This window comes from Mycteria americana, chromosome 6, assembly GCF_035582795.1.
Source record: "Mycteria americana isolate JAX WOST 10 ecotype Jacksonville Zoo and Gardens chromosome 6, USCA_MyAme_1.0, whole genome shotgun sequence".
Taxonomy (NCBI): domain Eukaryota; kingdom Metazoa; phylum Chordata; class Aves; order Ciconiiformes; family Ciconiidae; genus Mycteria; species Mycteria americana.
In genome coordinates this window covers 66,655,818-66,675,902 of record NC_134370.1, presented here as the reverse complement: position 1 = coordinate 66,675,902, position 20,085 = coordinate 66,655,818, and the positions used below count along the sequence as shown (strand labels likewise).

Genomic DNA, 20,085 nt, shown 5'->3' with positions numbered 1-20,085 from the left:
TTCATTTCACATGACAGGAGAAAGAGTTAAACTAAACCCATGTTCAGCATCACTTCAGTAAGACATTGGCTGTTCCATTCAAATAATTACTGCATTAGCCTTTCAACACTAGCAATAAAGCATAGAAGAAAAAGAGAAATGGTGCATTCATTTTCCCTGCTTGCTTTACCAGAGCCAAAAGAATTAAATCTGAACACAAGACAACAGGCACCAAAATTCACCCATATTAATCATGGACAGAGATTTTGACTTTTGTTCCATTTCATCAACTGAAGAACACATTATTACACATATGAAATAATATATTTCAAATACAAGAAATGTGAAAACTTAAATAAAGCAACTTTGTGCATTAAGAAGTTACGCAGCATATACATCGCCACATGATGTTCAAATTAATTCAAAGCGAGTTTTGTTTCAATGAGAAAGAAAGGTATTTCCCAGTTTTTTGCACACATTATCAAGCTGCTGTCATAACTGAATAGGCCCAAAGCCTAAGTTTTACACACAGTATTTAATTCTGTGGCCTTTAAAAGTAAAAATTAAGAATTTGGTAAGGTGAATAAAGTGTGCTAATGTTAATTTTTAGAAAAACGTATTTTTTAAAAATTGACCTGAAACACAGACATCTCTCATGCAAGGCATAACAAACTACAGTAATTACAAATTCAACGTATTTCTTATTTAGGCAAAAAACTTAGTTCCCAAACTAATACAGATTTGCACATTACATAGCATTATACGACACTACTTTTACTACTGTTAGAGAATTAATCAGCTGGTTTTTGTTATGCACGGCATGACGAGAGCAGGCAAGGTAGCACGGCATTGTTCACAGACTTGCATGGTGCTTCTGGTCTCTCTGAAACAGCACTTGGGCCCAGAATACACAGAATGACATCAACAAGTTATCTGAGAAACTTGGCTAACATTCTAAAACAAACCCTGTAAAAGCTTTGCTGCCCACTTTAACCAGTTTAAGGTAAACTGCATGCACTTCAGCTCAAATAAGGTTTCTAAACAAGATAGGTCTTCTGCCATAATAAGCCCTTTTTTCTCTGGAATTATTTCAAGTTTTAATTCAGTCAAGTCCTTCTCATCTTACTAGTCCAACATGACTTAATTCTGTAGATCAATTTATCTAGCTTCATAAAATTCAATGTTCACTTATTTCCTCATCCCTTGTTTTGCAGAGAAAGAAACTAATGTTATGTGAAATTATAGGAACCTAAATCCAGATATCTAGACATATGCAAAGCATTCTATGGGCCCACTCATTTATAGAGGTGAGGTGTGTAACCACATTGGTTTAAATCCACACTTAAAAAATTAAGCAAAACAAGCATACATACAAGCTAAAGGCTAATATATTTCTAGCATAGCTTACAATCTGTAAGTACCTTCTCACAAATAAATCATTAGAAATGCCAGGTTATTAAAACTGGTTTAGATAAGTTGCACTGGCAGAAAGAGACTATCATCTACGTTAAAATTGTTCTGAAGTAGTTCCCGTCCCTCTCATTGAAGGATCCGTCTCGTTTACTGATGATACTCCTCTACTACTACTGGTGGACTACGTCAACTACAGATTTAGAAAAGAATTATGGAGGAGAAAAATAACTAACCAGGGCACTGGGTTATTTTCCTTCCTAAATTCCAAACTGAATGCCCTCAATCAAACAAGGCTCATCTCCAACTGGCCAGCACTATTATAATCCCTTAACACCAAGACAAATTGTTCCATTCTCTCATTTTTGTTTTGCTCACTAAACAAGTACAGAATGTTAAAGCATCATTTTGTAATTATGCCCTTTAGTGACCAAAAGTGTTAGAATTGTAATAAAGGATGTAATTTTAAATTATGTAATTGAAAGACGTGTCATTTTGCACATATTCGGGCACCTAAATGAAAAAAATAGTTTAAAAGAGGAACCTCACACTTCTCCCCCAAATGCAAATCACTTGTTAGAGAGGAGGAGAAAAAAAAAAAAGATTACATTCTTACATGCAAGAGGTAGAGATAAACATTTTAAATCATTTTAAAAACAGACAGGATAGATTATAGGAATGTTGTTCTGACACCTTTTGTGCAGGTTGTTTAAACACTAGCTAGCAATAACAAGACAATAGAAATATCTATCAAAATATAGATACCTAGTTCCTAAAAATGAAAAAAAGACTTGTATAAGGAACAATTATGTGTAGACAATTAACATAATTAAGTTTGTGAGCTTATACCTTTCCTTATACTACATAAAAATTTACCAGACTGTGAAAAAGGTTTAAAATAAATACTGCCTATATTACCAATTCCATACCAAACCACATTTTTTCCCCTTATTACTCTCTACAAATTATTCCTTTCTGTTGCTCCTTTGTACTTCCCAGAACCCCTTTCTCCCACTGTTCATAATAAACGTAGTCTTTTATGACTATGGGACACAATGGTGCTACACTTAGCACTAAAAAAAATATCTCTTCTTAAATTGTCTTTTTCCTCTATAAAACTCCAGTTTCTCAACTCTGAAATTAATTACCTGTCAAACAAGTCACTATGGCTTAGTTTTTCTAATCAATTCCATTCTCTTCGCCACCTAGCATCTCAAAAGCAGGTAAAAATTTATTGGAGAATATAGCTCCATAAACTCAAAAGAATTTACTGTCTTTCCAGTCCGAAATAGAACACTCTCTTTTCTTATTCTCATGCACAGAGCTGCTGAACACAAAATCCTACTTGCAGTACAACACAGCTGTACCTTCAATCTTTTCCTTCTCTGGACAAAACATCCTCTAGTTTACACATTAGCGAACAGTTTCTCCTCCCCTTCACAACACACCTTTATGCGGTGTACAACTACTTCAACAATTTCTACCTTCACCTCCTGCCTGCCCGACCCCCGATCATTTTCGCTAGTGTATACCACGGACAGACTCCTGGGGGAGGAGGGGGGGGATGGTGGTGTTTGTTTTTAAACGTGATGTTGCTTACCCAACGTGGCTGCCGAGAAGCAGGACAAAAGGTACTTTTCCTCCCCGCCTTTCCAGACACGCACACCCCGAGCAGAGAAGTTGGCCACCCAGGCGAAGACGATCTTACCTCAGTGTTCCCCGAACGCCAGGGCCTCGTACCCCACCCTCTCTCCCTGGTGCACCAGCCCTCGGGCAGACCCCGCTGGCCTGGTCCATAAATGTCCATCCTCTCCTCCAGCGAGCGGTGCAGGAAGTTCTGGAGAGGCCCCGGGCGCGGGGAACTTGCCCACCCGCGGGACCCCGCGCCCGCCGCCCCCGCGCCGCCCCGGCCCGCGCCCCTCCCCCGCCCGCCCCCCGCACCAACTTCCCCGCCGTCAGCCCCCGCTCCGCTCCGCCGCGGTCGGTACGGCAGAACGGGAAGGGGATGGCGGGAGGAACTCTCCTTCTCTCTCCTTTCCCCCTCCTCGAGCCGCCCCCCTCGGCGACTGCCCCCGCCCGTCACCCGCTGCCCCTGCCTCCGACCCCGCTGGCTCGCCTCCCCCCGCTCCTCGCCTCCGACCCTCGCCACCGTCCGGAGCCACCAGGCTCAGGAAACGCTCCCCCACCCTCCCGCTCGCCCCCAAAAGCAGGGACACCCCCCCCCCCCCGCTCACTCACCCGCCCGCGTCCCCTCGCTCCCCGCCGCCGCCGCTCCTGCCTCCTCCCCACTGAGGCTCCTCAGGAGACACTGACACCGGCGCACGGATACCCGCTGGGCGCTATTTTTGGGAAACAAGGCCCAATCGGGGCCGGAACTACTTCCTCTGTCACACTCTCTCCTCAGGCGGCGTATCCGTCACCCAAGGATATCCTTCCGCTCTTTTCTCCTGGCAGGTCGGACGTCGCTGAGGGCGCTCACCCGAGGCAGGCAGGGGCGGAACGAGGGGGACAGCGTGGGAAAAGGCGAGGTGAACCTGCGGCCGGCGGCGGGGCTGGGAGCGCCCCGGTTTGAACATCCAGCATCGCCGGATTATTTTGTTTTACCATGGGGAGCGGCCGGGTCTACATTCTTCACCGCCGACCCAATCCTGCGGCGTCGCGAGCCGATAGGGCAGCGCGCCGGAGTGAAGGGGCGGCAGCGCCAATCACAGCGCCCGCAAGAAACAGAGGCGCGGCCAACCAGAGAGCAGTTGGTGGGCGGGGCGTTATGAAACGTGGAGGCCTTGAGTGACAGGAGGACGCTCAATCAGAGAGAAGGCGAGGGAAGCGGCAGCCAATCAAAGCCGAGCGTCTGCGGGCCCACTGCGAAGGAAGCCCTTGGCCGTGCCCCCCTCCTCCCCAACCTTGGCGGCAGCGCATGCGTACACAGGCTCCGTCGCTCTCCGGGCTGCCCCGTCCCTCGCTTCGCCGCCAGTGACGCACGTAGCCAGGCCCGCCCCACCAAGAGGCGGCGCATGCGCCAACGCTCCTGCCCCGGCAGGGCAGGGCCGCGCGCGCCCCGGCCCAGCGGCGACGTGCCGAGGGGTTGCCGGGGGCAACGGCTGCGGCGGGGCCTGAGGGCGGGCCGTGGCTCCGCGCCCCCGCCCCGCGGCCTCCCTCCCTCCCTCCCGCCCTCCCTCCCTGCCTGCCTGCCCACCGCCGTGCCAGCCGGTCGCCACCCCTCGTGCACCCGGCCGCCATGTCAGGGGCCCGCAGCGCCCTGCGACATCCCGCCGGCCTCCTCGGGAGGAGAAACCGGAGGGGGGAGAGCCCCGCTTCTGCCGCGCAGCCAGCAGAGCTGCTTCCCCCCGCTCTCACCTCTCCAGCAAGGCAAAGCTTTGCTCTTAGGGTCCAAACCCATGTTCTTGAATTAATTAAACCAAGGCTTAATAAGTGGTCCCTCATCCTCTTGCAAGACCTGATCACTGGAGGATGCAGCAGGAGAGCAACAGCAGTTACCACCCGCAAACAGCCCAGCTACCTCTCTCACCCTCACAGAAACCACCACCACTTCCCTGCTATATATATATATTTTTTTTTTTTTCCCTGACTGGCTTTCTGTGAAAAACACTGCTCTATGAGGACATGAGCTCTGTCTTCACTTTCAGGCAAGGGTGACAGTCCACCTTGGTTCCTCCTCCATCTGTCTCCACCTCATATTATCTCTGTCAGAGTTCCCATTAATTTTGCTTAAGTAGAAAAGACTACTTGGGAATACATAATAAAAGACATAAAATTGGCATCTTTCTCCTTCACAGAAGGCAGCAGCTGAAGAATGACCCAAAAATAAAATTTTGATGATAAAATGATACTTGCCAAAAATCATCTGCGCTCTACAGCTTCTCCAGATTTATCCTGCAAGATACCCGCAGCCTCAGAGTGAAACGATGGGAGCCATTTCAAAGCACTAAATCACTGATGGAGAGTGCACATCTCTGCTTCAGGACACGAGAATCAAAGGTGCTTTCTCTGGAAAACGGAAATCAGAGGGTGTTCTTTATATTTGGAAGACTGTATCATTAATTGAGCTCAAAAAAGTAGCTCCACAAATGGTTAGAAAACAGGATGCAAGAAATTATGACAGAAACACGCAACTCTCGCAGTGCGATAACCACACCATGGGAAGAAAAAACGTAGATCTTCCAAAATCATTCCCAAAAAGTGAATGCAAATTTCTGTTGTCTGTTTCCAAGCATTTAGCTCAAATGGAAGCAGTAATTCACAGCTCACAGAAATTTTGAAGTTCAGGATTTATAATGTACGGTTTACTTGGGATTTAAATATACAGCCAGTAAATAAGTTGAACTTCTGAAACTTCCACCTTTCATTCAAAACAGAAGTGCAAGAGTATGCACTTCTTACTGTGGATCTAGGAAAAAGCTAGTAAGAGATGTGAAAGACAAAGAAGTAACAAAATACAACTAATTGCCATCTACTATCTTATTTCCAAGCTGATTGTTACTGACCTATGATAATCAGGAAGAGATTTAAATACATACAGTTTTCTTACAATTCTCAACATGAACAGTCCAAATGGCATTGATTTTTATATGAATATGGTTTATTCTTTTCTTCCTCACTATACCTATCATCCATAATATCTGTAACGTCTGTTACTAGAATCTAATGATTGATACCATGAAATCCTCTTGTGACAGCAACATGCTGAAAAGATGTTAGATAAAATCCTGAATCCTTTATTTAAGTTATAAAAGTCAGTGGGACTCTGGGTAAGACACGGAAGCAAGGCCTGAGCAAGGACTTCTGGATATACTCATTAATTATTTTCAGTATGTAATCATATTATTCTAAGCTGGCAAAAATAGAGCAGGAAGCCAAAGAGATAAATAATTGGTTCTAATCTGTCCTTTTCAGTGGCACTACAAGAATAAGCATAGCATGTGTTGCTCGAGGGATTTCTATATATGCCTTGCAAACAATAGTTAAGGGGTACAGAGCAGCGTCGTTCCCACTGAAATGCATTCCTCCCTCAATTGAAACACTGCCCTATGTAACAATTGAGAAAAGGAAGTGCAAAATATGGCATCCAATGGAAATTACAGATGTTGTTTTCCATACGCGATGATGTGCTGCTACATCTGCTTCTGCAGACCCCTCTTGGGACTGCTAGTGAAAAAGAATGGGTGGTGGGGAGGTCACAGATGTTCTCACATGTCACAACAGCATAAATGAAAAATATCACCCCTTAGGGTGACACGAATAAAATCATAGAAGAATTTACATATCAAAATGACTAAAATCACTACGTGACTTGATGGCCACGTTCTGCATTAGGTTTCATTTCCAGGACAACTGCAAAGGCCAAATGCGCCTGGATAATCCAAAGGATGCAAAGCTGTAGGTAATTAAGAAAAATCCACACTACAGAGAAAAAAATTACTATCTTTATAAGACCGTAGAAGCAGCAACATAACAAAGCCCCAGAGAACATCACACTTGAGTGTCAATATGACAAGTGAAAAATTATCACAAGCATCTGCTGGGATCACTTGTGAGATATAAAAGAACAACCGCTGAACACATTTCTGCCCATCTTATGTACAACCCAGAGACTAAAAAGAACCACCTGAAATCTCTTCCCTTAGCCAAATAGCAAGGGAGTGTAATTTCCATGATATCCAAGGAGAAATAAACCCAGAGAAATAGCAAATATAAAGAAAAATATGGGGAAAAAAAGACACCAGTATTCTTAATTTTAACTAAATAGCCTCACAGTTGAATAGAGTAATCATGCAGCAGTTGTTATGGCAATAAAGCTTTCCCTTGCATCTCTACTCCACTGCATTTCCACCCACCCATTCAAGGTATTTTGGAGGCACTATCACCAAAATCATATCTCCGCTAACTTTTAACTTACATTTTAGGACCTTCTTACAAAACACTCCAGAGATGTACCATGGCTGTTCCTCAGGCCTCCTTTCAAATGTTCCTTATATTCCAGAAATCAGCTTTTTCATCTTGTGTCCTGGAGAAAAATTCTTAGTCTCATGCTTCTAAAGGTGAACTTTGTATAAAAACAAAATGCAGGACTTTTAAAATTATAGATAAGAGGAGTAGGGGATGTCATGGAGCTTTTGCATAATTGCCAAACAATTAAGTTATCCTTCATAGGGAAGGAGGGTGTAAGAACAAACTTTTAAGAACAAGGATTCTTAAAATCGTGGGCCAGATTAATTCTTAACATTGTTTCACTTACAATGGTGGAAATACCCTATGAATGAAGATTTTGTAAAGGACTACTTATTGCAACAAAACCAAATTGTACTCGCAGCATTTCAGGATGGGAACTTGCATTAGAAACAAAGGATAGGAGCAGGGGGGACTCCCACCTAGGGAGCAGGAAATCAGAGAGCAGCAGATAATGGTTCCTTTCCATTAACACTTTGGGTAACCCTGTTAACCCCATAATGACCGCTTCAGTACAGACGCAGACTTGAGCCCTCAGAAAGCTGGCTTGGAACAAACTCCCCTGACCTCCCTGGCTGTGGTTGGGAGTATTGCTGTTACACTACTCTTTGGCTCTGGTGTTCCACTAAAGACAGATATAATCAAGTAAAGATTTCCTTATTTTAGTTAAGTCCAAATTGCCGGACAATGCATGAATTAAATTCACTCAATCCATTTCATAAACTGCCCTCTGTAAACCACTAATATTTCCACATCGTTATATGGTACATTCAGTAATCTGATTGCCTTGGGAATATTTGTTTTTCCAGAACTTGTGGCCAAGGTACATAAGATTAGATCAGACACAGCTTGTCTAAGAATGCTGTAATGTGGCTGTACAGTATATTTGCTAGTTTTGAGTCACAGGTAGAAGTTCTCTTTCAAACTTTTCCAGCCAGGGGTTTGAGCTCAGTTATCTGAAGTTGTCTGTTGCAGCATTTGGCACTTTTCGTTTTGCTTTGCTGTTGGCCTTCTAATACGGGAGGATCAACACGGGAAGTATTTGTATTGCATGCTTCACTGACTGCATGCCTGATCCATACCTCAGCAAAACTTGTGATATTTTTTAGGTCCTCACAATGGCAGAACACAAGTCTCTCTGGGATTCACGCTCTTCTGCTGGGATTTTCTCACCATTCTGCATGTTAACATGAACCAACAGCTGGGTTTAAGAGATCTGATATAAATAGTAACATCATGCTGCGAGCAAGCTTCTTGGAAAGTAAAGAAAATATGTTATTTAATGCACTCTGACATTTGCCTTTCCTCCCCTTATTCCTAAGCTGCATTTCTGTAAACACCCATAACGACAAATGCAAAGAAGTTGACTTCTTCACATAGACATAACAAGTGCTGCCTTGAGCCCAGGAGATGATATCCAGAACAGCCTACCTTCCCTTAGCCAGGCAGCTGGCAAATTCTGGACAGTAGGAAAAGGAGTCAGAGCGTGGATGGAAATTCCTGCTTCCAAGAGCATTCAAGATTACAACCTTTGGTATTTTATTTTCATGGTTGGTCTATGTTGCTTCAGAAACTTCCTGCTTTTGCCATATCTTTCCATTCATTAAAATTGCAGCTTGCAATTAAACATTCTGACATAACATAGCTGAGATTTTTTGGCAGCAGCCTTAACCAGAGGTTTTCAGAGTTTCCTGCAGACGGCTTTAAATTTTCATATCCTCATGAATGCTTGCCACCTTCTTTTAATAACTTGAAAAAATAAGCCTCTCTTAGGAACTTCATTGTTTCTGTATTTCCCCAGCGCTCATTTACTGCTTTTAGAAATGTGTCATGCACATGTATATTTATAGAGAGAGCAAAGTGTACATATGCACAGTATAGTTTGACATCTTATAGAGAACACACAGATTGCTTAGCAGATCTAAAGAGAAATAGTTATGTTCAATATTTTCATTATTAAAATGTACTTTTCTCTTCTGAGGGTATTGTATTATTTCACCCCTCTAAAAAAACAATCATATTTACCACATTATTCAAAAACTGCAGGCCTTCATCTGTTAATAATTTTGTAGCTTTATACATATTATGACTCTGATATTGCAACACTAAAGTATTTTTAATATTTTTATGCAACAAAGTATTTCTTAGGATACATCTTGCCCTTTTTCCAAGGAGCTAGAAATCACTTAAAAGGATTTTAAAGTTATTTGCATTTTTAAGGTGTAGAATATATTTTATCATTTGGAGACCTGTTCAAACACTGCTTGCCATTATCTCTAATATAGATTTGAAATTGATTTAAAAGGGGGTCTTTTTAATGTTCAAACTGACCTTAAAGTCTTTTTTCTTCTAACATTACCTGGCAAATAAATTCTTAAAGGGATATTATCAATTTAAGAACTATGCTTTCGTCTGGAAGATTTTCCAAGAGATTAAAGAGAAAATGTCTCCTTTTTTCTGTAAGTTTAATTTCTATATTTGACAGCAGTATGTGTGGTCAGTATCCTGTGCTGTTAGGAAACAAAAGGGACAGAAATAGATATAGGAGACCATAATACCTGAGAAGTCTTTGAACTACTTTTTAAAGTAGATTTGAAGTTGATGGGGCCTCTTCAAGTGACAAAAGACTTGTGGAACTCTTAAAAGCCAGATAAGTTGCTCCTGACTTGTGCAGAGCACCCTCAGCTGCCACTGCAATCAGCTAGCACTGCTCTTAAAATGTAAGTTTAGGCGTTATTTTTCCTGCATTTTATCTGCTTCACTGTAAACTCCACTGACCAAATTGCACATACAAAAAGGCACATTTTATTGCCCTGTTCTTGTAGGCTTCATCCACAGAGCCCACAATGGCTCTGCATGAACTGTTATAATGTACAAGGCATAACAAAGAAACTTTTAAAGCAGTTAACTTACGAAATAAAGTTTGGTTCTTAAACTTAGGCAGTTTACAAGGTGTATTTCGGGTCTTTTATAATGGTGTCCAGACTCAGTACAAATGTGTCGTTGGTGTATTTCCCATTGATTTCCTTGGGGGTACGCGTAAGATGATTGATCTGTGTCCCACAGGATAAATAACAGACATCAGCTTCCGTGCTCCCTCTGGCCTTTTCAGGTAAAGGCAAAAATGCCATTGATCCTCTGTTGGAGATTTGCTTTAGTTTGGAAAACAAGCCTTAAAAATTTAACCAGAGCGTGAGTGTGGATCAACTGGTGCGCATTTCCGAGTTCTGTATCTGAACAGGCATTTGTTAAGGGGTTTATGGTTTTCTTGGCTGTGATTTAGGATTATTGCATACTTTCTCAACCCTTTACTAAAAATATGCTCAGCTCTAACCATGAAATGCGGCAGCACATTTGTTGCAGTCTCTGAGGATGGTTTTTTATCTGTCAAACAGTTTAGAAGACAAACTGGCACTGAGACAGCTCACCTGTTTTCTGTGGTTACTTGATGATAAACTACTTCACAGACCTTGCTGTTGCATCTAGGACAAGTGTTTCGAGACAAAGCTCTGATACACATGTAAACAGGTCACCTCGTGCTAAAATGCCATTTCATTTCCAACCCAAGCCAGCTGGCTTTGGACAGAAAGTTCTTTTCTACTTGCGTGGGCAAACTTTATCGCCTTCCCATCCTTTTTCTCTTGCTGTCACATTACTGCAGAGGTGGCGGTGGCTGATAGCAGAGTGAGAAGCAATGTTCAAAATGGGTCCATGTTAGCCAAGATAATAATGCCTGGCCCTGCAGCCATGTGTTGAATCAATCCGCATGATCAATCAAATGTCTTTCCTTTCGTTATACAGAAATAGAGAAAGATTAACTGAGATTAAGTTCAAGTTACTGAATAAAAAGGAAAAGCATCCAAAGTTTTGGTGTTTGATCCTGCGTTTCATTAGCGTCAGTCAGAGTTTGAAAGGGTCCAGACTCATCCTGGGTTTGGAACTTTTGTATCTTTAATTTCAGTTTAGCAAATCCTGTTATGTGCCTCGTTGGAAAGAAGCACATTTCTTCTTAGCTCTCCCACAGGGTGGAGTAAGAAAACTAATGTTATCTGGGAGGAAAGCTGAAAGTTTGGGATTGTTGGGTTTCTTTTATTGTTCATCTTGGGGTTTGTTTTTTCAATGGTTTTTAAGAAAGATGCAAGTTCATCTTTAAATTAGACTCTAAAATGAAGGTCTTTAAACTTCTCTGTAAAATACTGCTCTATAAAGTCGATGGAAAATCTCTTATTTATTCAAAGATTTGACCTGCAAAACTGCACCACCTGAGCAAAGAGTAAAATATGCAATAGGTATAGTTTAACTGGTGCAAAAGTGGTTTAGATCTATTTTATTACACTTTAGCCAAGCTGAACTGTTCTAAATTAGGTTAAAACCATTACTGCAATGGAAGCCAGGCGCTGAATTTACCATGACTTAGCTATACCTTCCCCCTGGGTAAAAAGAGGATGAGGCTACCTGAAATCACCTAGCATTTCGCGCAGGTACGCATATGGAAAAAGCTGACACATAAAGACTTGTTATCCCCACACTAATTTGTCCACGTGTCCATATCCATAGTTACACTTTTTTAATGTAACAGCAGTTTAAAATGATACTTTCAGGGTCTGAATACATGAATGAGTGATCTCATTCACGTACTGACATGCTTGACAACTTACCATGCATCAACTGAGCTGCGGTAATTGACCATGTGTGTTCGCTCTTAGCCTGTGGCGATCTCAGATGGAAGAAACCAGTTTAGATTTTTCTTTTTCTTGGCCCTGAGGTTAAGCTGACACATTGAACCTCACGTTTGCTGCAGGCTAAAGGAAGGCACGCTGCAGTTACCATGCCTCAACTGATGTACGGTAACTCATTAAGTTGCTGGAACTGGACAGCATGCCTGAGCTGTTGGTTAAAATGGGATAATTGAGGGCATAAATCAGGTGTTAGTTCAGTTCAGTGCAAGTCAATTAGGAATGGATTTAAGGTAAATCGACACAAATCACTCTTAGTCCAGAATAAAAGTGGCTACCCAGCACTAGCTTAACTAAATCCAATACAGCTTAATCTAACATAAATGGAAAGACTTTCAACTAGCCATAAAAAGCCAAAAATCTTATAAGCATTGCCTAGGGCATGTGCATTCACTTCAAGCAACAAATACAACTGGACATATAAACAAAGAAAGTGAGCCAAATTCACAGCTACCTCTGCAGACAATGTAGAGAGAGGGACAGAGGTAGCTGTGAAAGCAGCAATACCTTCTCTGGCTCTCCTAGCAGGTTTGGTACACTCTATCATTTTCAGTTGTAAACTGCTGAAGGTAAGAATGGGTATTCTGCGTTATCTCAGAAATGTGCACTCTGCCATCATTTAATAACAAGTATGTAACACTGCTAACATGATCCTGGTGAAAGCCGATTGTGAACAAACATGAAACAGCTGAGTTTGTTTTCTTGAGCTCGATGAAAAGTATCAAGGATCAGAAGATTATATAGATACTGAAGAGTAAATCTAGGTTTCATAAATTTTAATAAATGAAGTGTTATTAGTAATTAAATCTAGCAGAAAAATCCCTAATGAATAAAAAGCAAATAAAGCTTGATTTTCTCAAATGGCTTCACCCTTCATCTCTAGAAACTGTTACTGAAATCAGGGAAGCATAGTCGGAATTAGTCATATAGGGACAATTTTTTAAATCCTTTACCAATGGGAGACTGACTTGAATGAAGGAATTTGGCCCCCTAGTTCCCATTTCCTGACTGAGTTATCTCTTCTAAGAAATTCTTTTATGGAGAATGTCCGTGGGAAACTAGTCTGAATTCTTTGTGTTGTGTGAGATTTTAGAAGACTGTTATGGATCAGCGTCCCGCTAGGGAGGATACAAGATGCATATGCACAATAAAATGATAGTCTTGCCCCTACAACATACTACGTAGTCCCAGCAGCAGGCTGTCCTTCAAATTTATTCCTATGTGGCTGTTGAGAACCAGTAAGGAGTCGTCCTGCAGCCTGTGGGAAGAAATACAGCCCTTTCTCATGGTGGTTACTTGGCTCATCCATCCAAGGTAAAAATACATTGTGCTCCATGCTATGGGACTTGTGCTGTAAGTGCCCTTTGCCGTGCCATGAATTCTGTTCACTGGGTTTTTTTTCCCTGCTCACTCCAAACAGCACTGTACGCACACTGCACAGTTGCAGAAGACCACACATTTTGAACACAGGAAAAAAAAAAGCATATTATTATCAGGATAATTGAGTGTTGGAAAGAAAGTTGCCTCCAGCACTTTGTCCAGATTAAAATCTCAATCAGTACCATTATCTGGGAAGTATCTGCAGTGACACGTGCATGCTATGCATCTCAGTCAGCAATCTGGCCTATAGCATTTCCAGAAGCTTTAGCAATTTCTTTAATGACCCTTACAAGTCCTCCATTTATTCAAAAGCTGAAATGCTAGTCTATGTGGGACAGAAACTTCTAAAACAGCAGATTGAAGTACTCCATGTAAATTGAGCAATTTTTGTTAACACATGTCGACTAAACCAGAGCTGCCAATCAGCCAAGCTGCTGCTCTGTGACAACAAACATCTGAGGTACTGGAGCTTGAAGTTAATCGAAGTTATTTATTTTATCATGCAGAACTAAGCCATCAGCCATTGCTCTCACAGACATGGTTTTCATCTTCCCCCTCAACCAGAGTATACATGCTTTCTTCAGAAGAAAATAAATGTTATGTACTTAGCCTTAATATTAACCTTAAAAATTCAGCTATTACAGTTGATGTTTATTCTGCCTCTAGTACCAAATTATGCATGCAAGCATAATTTGGGGATCACCGAAGGAAGAAAACCTAAACCACAGCTATTGTTAATTCAAGACCAAGCACTTTTGTTTGTATCAACATGAAGTAACCACGAATATAAGCGCTGTAGCTAATACTGTTTTCCTCTCATCATGTTAGTGATCTGAAAGGTTCCTTCAGAGGATTATTATTTAAGAAGTGGTTCAATGGAAGAGTAACTAGTTTTAGAGTGTATACTACAAGAGTCAGAACTGAGGGAACTAGCAATAGCAAGTAAAGCAAAGCCATTTCCCCAGCACCATTTCTATACTCTACCACCAGTGGTTTCTTTTTTTCTGGTGCACATTTTTGCTCCTCCTCCATCAAGAGTGAAATTATCATTCAGTTACATTGCTGCAAATTTGGACCAGCTCCACTGACTGTTGATAGTCATTGCCTCCAAATGCCCTGGGGATGCATGTTATACTGCATGCTCTGTGTGGCTCCTTCTAAACAATGTATAGCTGATCCCTTTCTTCATGCCAGCTTGCTCATGAGCCATGTGGCTGTGTAACGGTTCCAACTTCCTTCTGTGTCCTGAAGATTTTGGCTCGAGTCTTGCTTGTTTGCCATGAGAAGGTTCCAAAATAAGAAACACATTCACTCCTGCTCCCTTCTCTTCACATGGCTACATTTAGTCTTTCTTTTAGTGCTTTCCTCTCATCACAAGGCTGGGAGTATATGCTGTCTTATTGCTTATGGAAAATATAATTTATGTACTGTCCCAAAGATTTGTTCATATTTGAGCTTTTCTCAACCGATCTGAGTTTATAGCTTATAGCTTTAGGTGCATGCGATGATTCCCTTTTTTCCCCCTCATTGTTTTGGTTCGTTAGTTTTAGCACTGCTGACACAAACAGTGCATTTCAAAAGGCATCTTTCCTGTGGGCTCTGTTTACTCGTTAATGTGGCTAAGTGTCATCTGAAGTCCTGGGTGACAGCTCGCTTTGCTTTAGATTGTGGCATTCCCATGTATGATTTATTGTATCTGAAGGAAAGCACAGTTACATCTGTAGGAAAGTGAAGAAGAGGCATGGGAAAAGGGGAGTTGTTGGAGTTCTGGCTGTGAGGGGGACTGGGGAACTTGACATTTAGGTTCCTGCACAAGATGTAATTTCCAGCTGAATAGCTCAGGCACTTACACAGCTTCACTTTGGCCCCAGCTGTGCACTAAGTGCAACCGACATCTCTCTTAAAAGCCGCTCACAGCAACCTGACTTGATGTGACTGTTTTGTTTTCAGTAAAAGGCAGGCAAAAAAGTTGCTTTAGTCAAGTAGCTGATAGCCCACATGAAGTGCATCGGAATATTTCATCCAGGCCACTCAGAAGTGAACCAAAGTAGCTGGGAAAATGGCAGATGAATCTGACAGCTTGCAAATAAAGTTTTACGGGAAACATTGCACACTGAGTCGATGTCTGTGTAGCTTCTGGTACTGAATTATTGGTACAATCCCAGTTCTTTCCAATGAATCACATTTCCCTCAGTTCAGGATTAATCAACTTGTCATTTAGATGTATTCTCAGACAATAAGCACTATGATATGGATGTCAAACTATTTTAGGTCAGACTGTTTTCTATTTTTAGCTTATCTATTCTGTTATAGGACTAATGCCTCAAATCAGAAAAGGCAAGTGTTACAAGATACAAGCAAAATCCTGGCTCCATGGAGGGTCAGTGAGAGTTGTGCTGTTGACCCTAATAAGGCCAGGACTTCACCTGTTGGGTCTGTTTTAATTAAAGCTTCTTCCTGTTCAAATTGTAGTTCTATCCTCAGCAACTGAGACAGTTACTCAAATTCCTGCTTTTAAAATGCTTCAATGTTCCAGAAATGTTGCAGATGGGGGAACATAAAAGCAGGAGAGGGGGGCTTCATGTTTTGAGTGAAAGGTAAAAGAGGTCCCTGATTCACTGCACCGTGATGCTGCCTAGTACGCAGTATACTGCATTATTCTTAGTTTTTGCTGAGGATCCTTAATATCTTTTTGTATCATTCTAAGATAAGTGAGACTTAATTTTGTGTATGTACTTACATACAAACATACCTGCTTTCTGATATTATACATAGCATGTGTACATACGCACATATATATGTACACACACACAGAGTGCTTCCTTCATTAACAGTAAATAATACATAGTGAAATTTCTTAAGGTGAAGCAGTCTTCAAAATTAAGACAATAAAAAATTTTAGGAAGAAAAAGCCAGCAAAGATATCCATCCAAAACGGAGACAGCCTTTCTTCTTAGTTAAGACGACATTATATGTGCATGTACAGCTTCACAGCTCAGAATTCCATGTGGGCAATCAGGTGTCACATTATACAGCTCCTGCAGAAACTCAGAGCCAGTGAAGACTGAATTCAAACCCTCCCTTGTCCATAACGAGTCACTGCCATCCAAAACAGAAGAGAAACTCTGGGTATGCCTACAACAGGGATAGCCAACTGGAGGCCCACAGAATTTGGATCAAGCCCACAAAGCAGTTTTCTTTGGCCACTGAGAAGCTGGCTGGCTCTGAGGCCAACCACGTGGTGTTGCTCTTTGTGCTTGGGGCAGGATGCACAGTAAGTTGTGTCTGCCTGATCTTCATGGGGTCAGCTAACCTGCCCTAACTGCTAATAAAAATGGTTTTCCAAATCCTATGCAAGCTGGCTATCCTTGTCTACATGTTTTCCTGCATGCAGACGAAAACTTGCTTTACTCATGGTCTGAGCTGGCCAGAGCCCTGAGCCCAACCTAATATCCTGCCTCTCAGCAGGCCACAGTAATTTGGGCATGTAGCACATTAGCTGCAGCTACATGGCTTCTGGTTCTCTTGGACAGCAGCCAGAGTAAGCTCATATCTGCCTTCAAAAGACCATGTAGATGTAGCTGGTAGTCAGAAGACCTATGACAGGAGTGGAAAAATACTGCTCCTGCACAGTGGAAAGCAGGAGCATAGCTTGTGCTTTACAATCTCTCAGTGCCTTTTCCAAGTTCTGGGGATCTTTAGTTCTGACCAAGATTGCAGAGTCTGACTAGTTAGGCCTAAAAGTCAGCAAGTTCTGCCTTTGCCAGTGTATGCCAAATCTACAAATGCCCACACAGCAGACCACAAAGTACCTGCCTACTTGAGATTCGATCACTCTCAAAACCCTGCCTAATTTCTCGTATTAAGTTTCCTAATCTCCAGGCTATCATTCCTTGTTAAACTGCCCCATTGATTTAGTAGCGTCTTTAAAAAGGGCATTAAAATTATTCCCCCTCTGCAGCACTGCTCTGGTTCATTAATTACTTCACATTACCAACATAAAACTTGTAAAGCAAAAGAAAATTGCAGCAGTGACTTGCAATTGCTATCACATTTTCTGATCCCAGAGTCGGGGACTGGCTGTACTCTGCAGTTACAGCCCCTGCCCTCAACGCTCGCTGCACAAACACACTCAGTCATTCGCTGCTTTGAAAATAATTACACCACCACATTGTGTATTAGGGCTCTTTACATTTCGCTCGTAAGAAACCTCTTTCAAGCTGGAACAATCCGAGTGCGACTCAGCTTTTAGGGTCATTTTGGATTCTTTTTAGACATTTTCTTTCCTCCTTTCTCAGAGGGGGAAGAAACCACGTGGCCCTCTGGTCCCTTTCCACAGCCATGCAGAATTACTCTCCTGTGTACACAAGTAATAAGAATATATATTTTCTTTTAGAAATCTGCAGATACTGCAGATTAAGTGATGGCTCTCCTCATCTGTTAAGATGTCCAGACCTGGACAGGAGACAACAAGCATCAGAACCACACCCCCATTGATCGTACTTAACTTTAATCCACACTGGAGGTGGGTGGCACCTCTCCCAGCTGGCACGCTCCCGAGTCTGGCCCCAAGGAGTTTCTGTGCCTCGCTGGGAGCAGCAGTGCTGAGAGGACCAGAGCCTTGACCCTGTGGCAGAGGGAACACGAACAGGTATCAGACTCCAGTGGACAGCCTGGCTGTAGGAGCTGAATCACTGCTCCACATCCAGCCCATGCACCAGGGGGTTCTCCCCTCCGGCCGCTGCAGGGATCCTCTGCAGAAACACCAGACACTCGGGCTGCACTTGCCAGGGTTCAACCTTTGCCTCTCACTTCAGTTTTCCATGGTCTCCAGCTTCTTCCCTTTTACATCTCCCTCCCTCTCAGGGAGCTTGCAGAGTAAAGTTGAGTATCGGTTGACTATTCCTCAGCCTTAGCAGAAAGGGAACAGCAAAGCGATCATCTTCCCAATGAGTCAGTGCTTCTTGCTGGAGGATAAATGACTCACCAGTCCCCACACGGGCTGCCTCCCTCCCCCATCGCTCTGCCTCACCTCCAGCCTCCCCTATTCCAATCCCACCTTTACAAAAATCATCCTTATTCCTTAGTCCTTCCTGGCATTACCTTCTTTGCTATAATAAGCTTGGGGACAGGGAAAACTGAACAGTACTCCTGTTTTCATATTAGAAAGAAGTGCTGTTCGTTTTCACCACTCAGGTATATGCCTCCTGGCCCCTCTGGACACGGACACAAGCTGTGCAGCCACAGACCTGTCTGCAAAGTGACTTTCCAAGTGAGGCCTATTAGAAACAGCAATTCCCTGCTCTTAATGCATTTGTTCTGGGCCACAGGTAAGATTCCCAGTGTTCTTCAGCTGCCTCCCACCCCGTTGTCAGGATTTCTCAGGGGTATTTCTGTTACAAACCCACTCCACTAAGTAGTTATGAACCTGGATTAAGGAGAAGCTGTAACTGCTGATTGAACCAAGAGATGAATCAATGAGCCAGTGTTAGAAATCAACTACTTTTCTCCCCATCAGTTCTAGTGCAATGGTGTTCACTTTTTGCTTCCTGACTTTTACAGAGGCCTGATATTTTCATCTTACCCCACTGGGCTAATTTTCTTCCCAGAAACAAAGTACTGGCTGCTCAGGATCACACCAGGAAGCAGTCAGGAAGCAAAAAAGCACCTGGATTTTATGCCATAGGAGGGACAGCCGGCTGTAATGCAGAAATGGTGACAGGAGAAGCTAGTGGCCTTTACAAAGGGAATAAAGTGGGGGGGCTTTTTTACATTTTGGGACCTGCAGAAGATAACAGGATACAACTTTTGGAAATAGAAGCTAGTGGATTAGTGCTGGGTGCCAGATTTGCAACACAAACATGCCAACCACAAACTCCAACCCAAGCAGGGCTACAGTTAGCAGCCACCAGCAGCCACGTGTCATTTACATCTGCTGGGTGGAGTGGGAGGAAGAGCCCTTACCCCTTTGTGGTGGGGTCTTTAATGGATGTGCTTATCTGGAAAGAGGTCCAGAGAGAGGCAACCCTTGCTCAGCAACAAAAGCGATCTCTCCACAGGGAGGGACTTGCCCTGCCTCAGCCCACGCTGTGTTTTCCCAGGAAAAGAGGCAGCTCAGCATCCCATACTTTTCAGAACATAGTATCTTTTGCTGGCAATAATCACACGTTGCCATCATTAAGAACAAAATTTGACATTAGCCAGCCAGGCCTGGTTTCTTTAGAAAAATCATCAGAAAACAGCTAAAACCCAAAACCCCAGCACATTTGTGTGACTTTGCAGTGAGACTTTGTGACAGCCTGAGCTGGACTGCTCATGCCAGTTCCAGTGCGTACCCCAACACCAGACAGGACAGACCCTGCTGGTGGGGGATCCATAAGAGGACAAAAGCCACAAGATCAGCTCATCCAACCCCAAAGCTGGACAGTGGCTGCAAGGAGAGGGCATCTGGTGGATAGAGTGATTCAGACAAAATTCCTCAGCTTTTTAAAACTGTCCCTGCCCGATGGAAATGCCAAAAGGGTAGCAATTCTGCTTGCTTCTCTCTTGCAGTGAAATCTTTTGCCTGGAGCGGATTGGGATTAGCTAGTTAAAGGGCAGCATGCATGACACA

At 42.8% G+C, this 20,085-nt stretch overlaps 1 protein-coding gene across 7 annotated transcripts in view; it reads right to left on the bottom strand.

Annotated features, from left to right (window-relative positions):
• The window catches only part of MEF2A (myocyte enhancer factor 2A), a 95,580-nt gene extending 91,547 nt beyond the window's left edge, over window positions 1–4,033 (bottom strand). For 2 of the 7 annotated variants that reach the window (XM_075506302.1, XM_075506300.1), the window contains exon 1: window positions 3,628–4,032. The gene's annotated coding sequence lies outside the window, so the exon portion shown is untranslated. Of the gene's footprint in view, window positions 1–2,989; window positions 3,245–3,627 lie in introns of those variants that run through there. The other 5 variants (XM_075506297.1, XM_075506299.1, XM_075506303.1 and 2 more) reach the window with 5 other exon arrangements.
• Window positions 4,034–20,085: the final 16,052 nt, after the last annotated feature.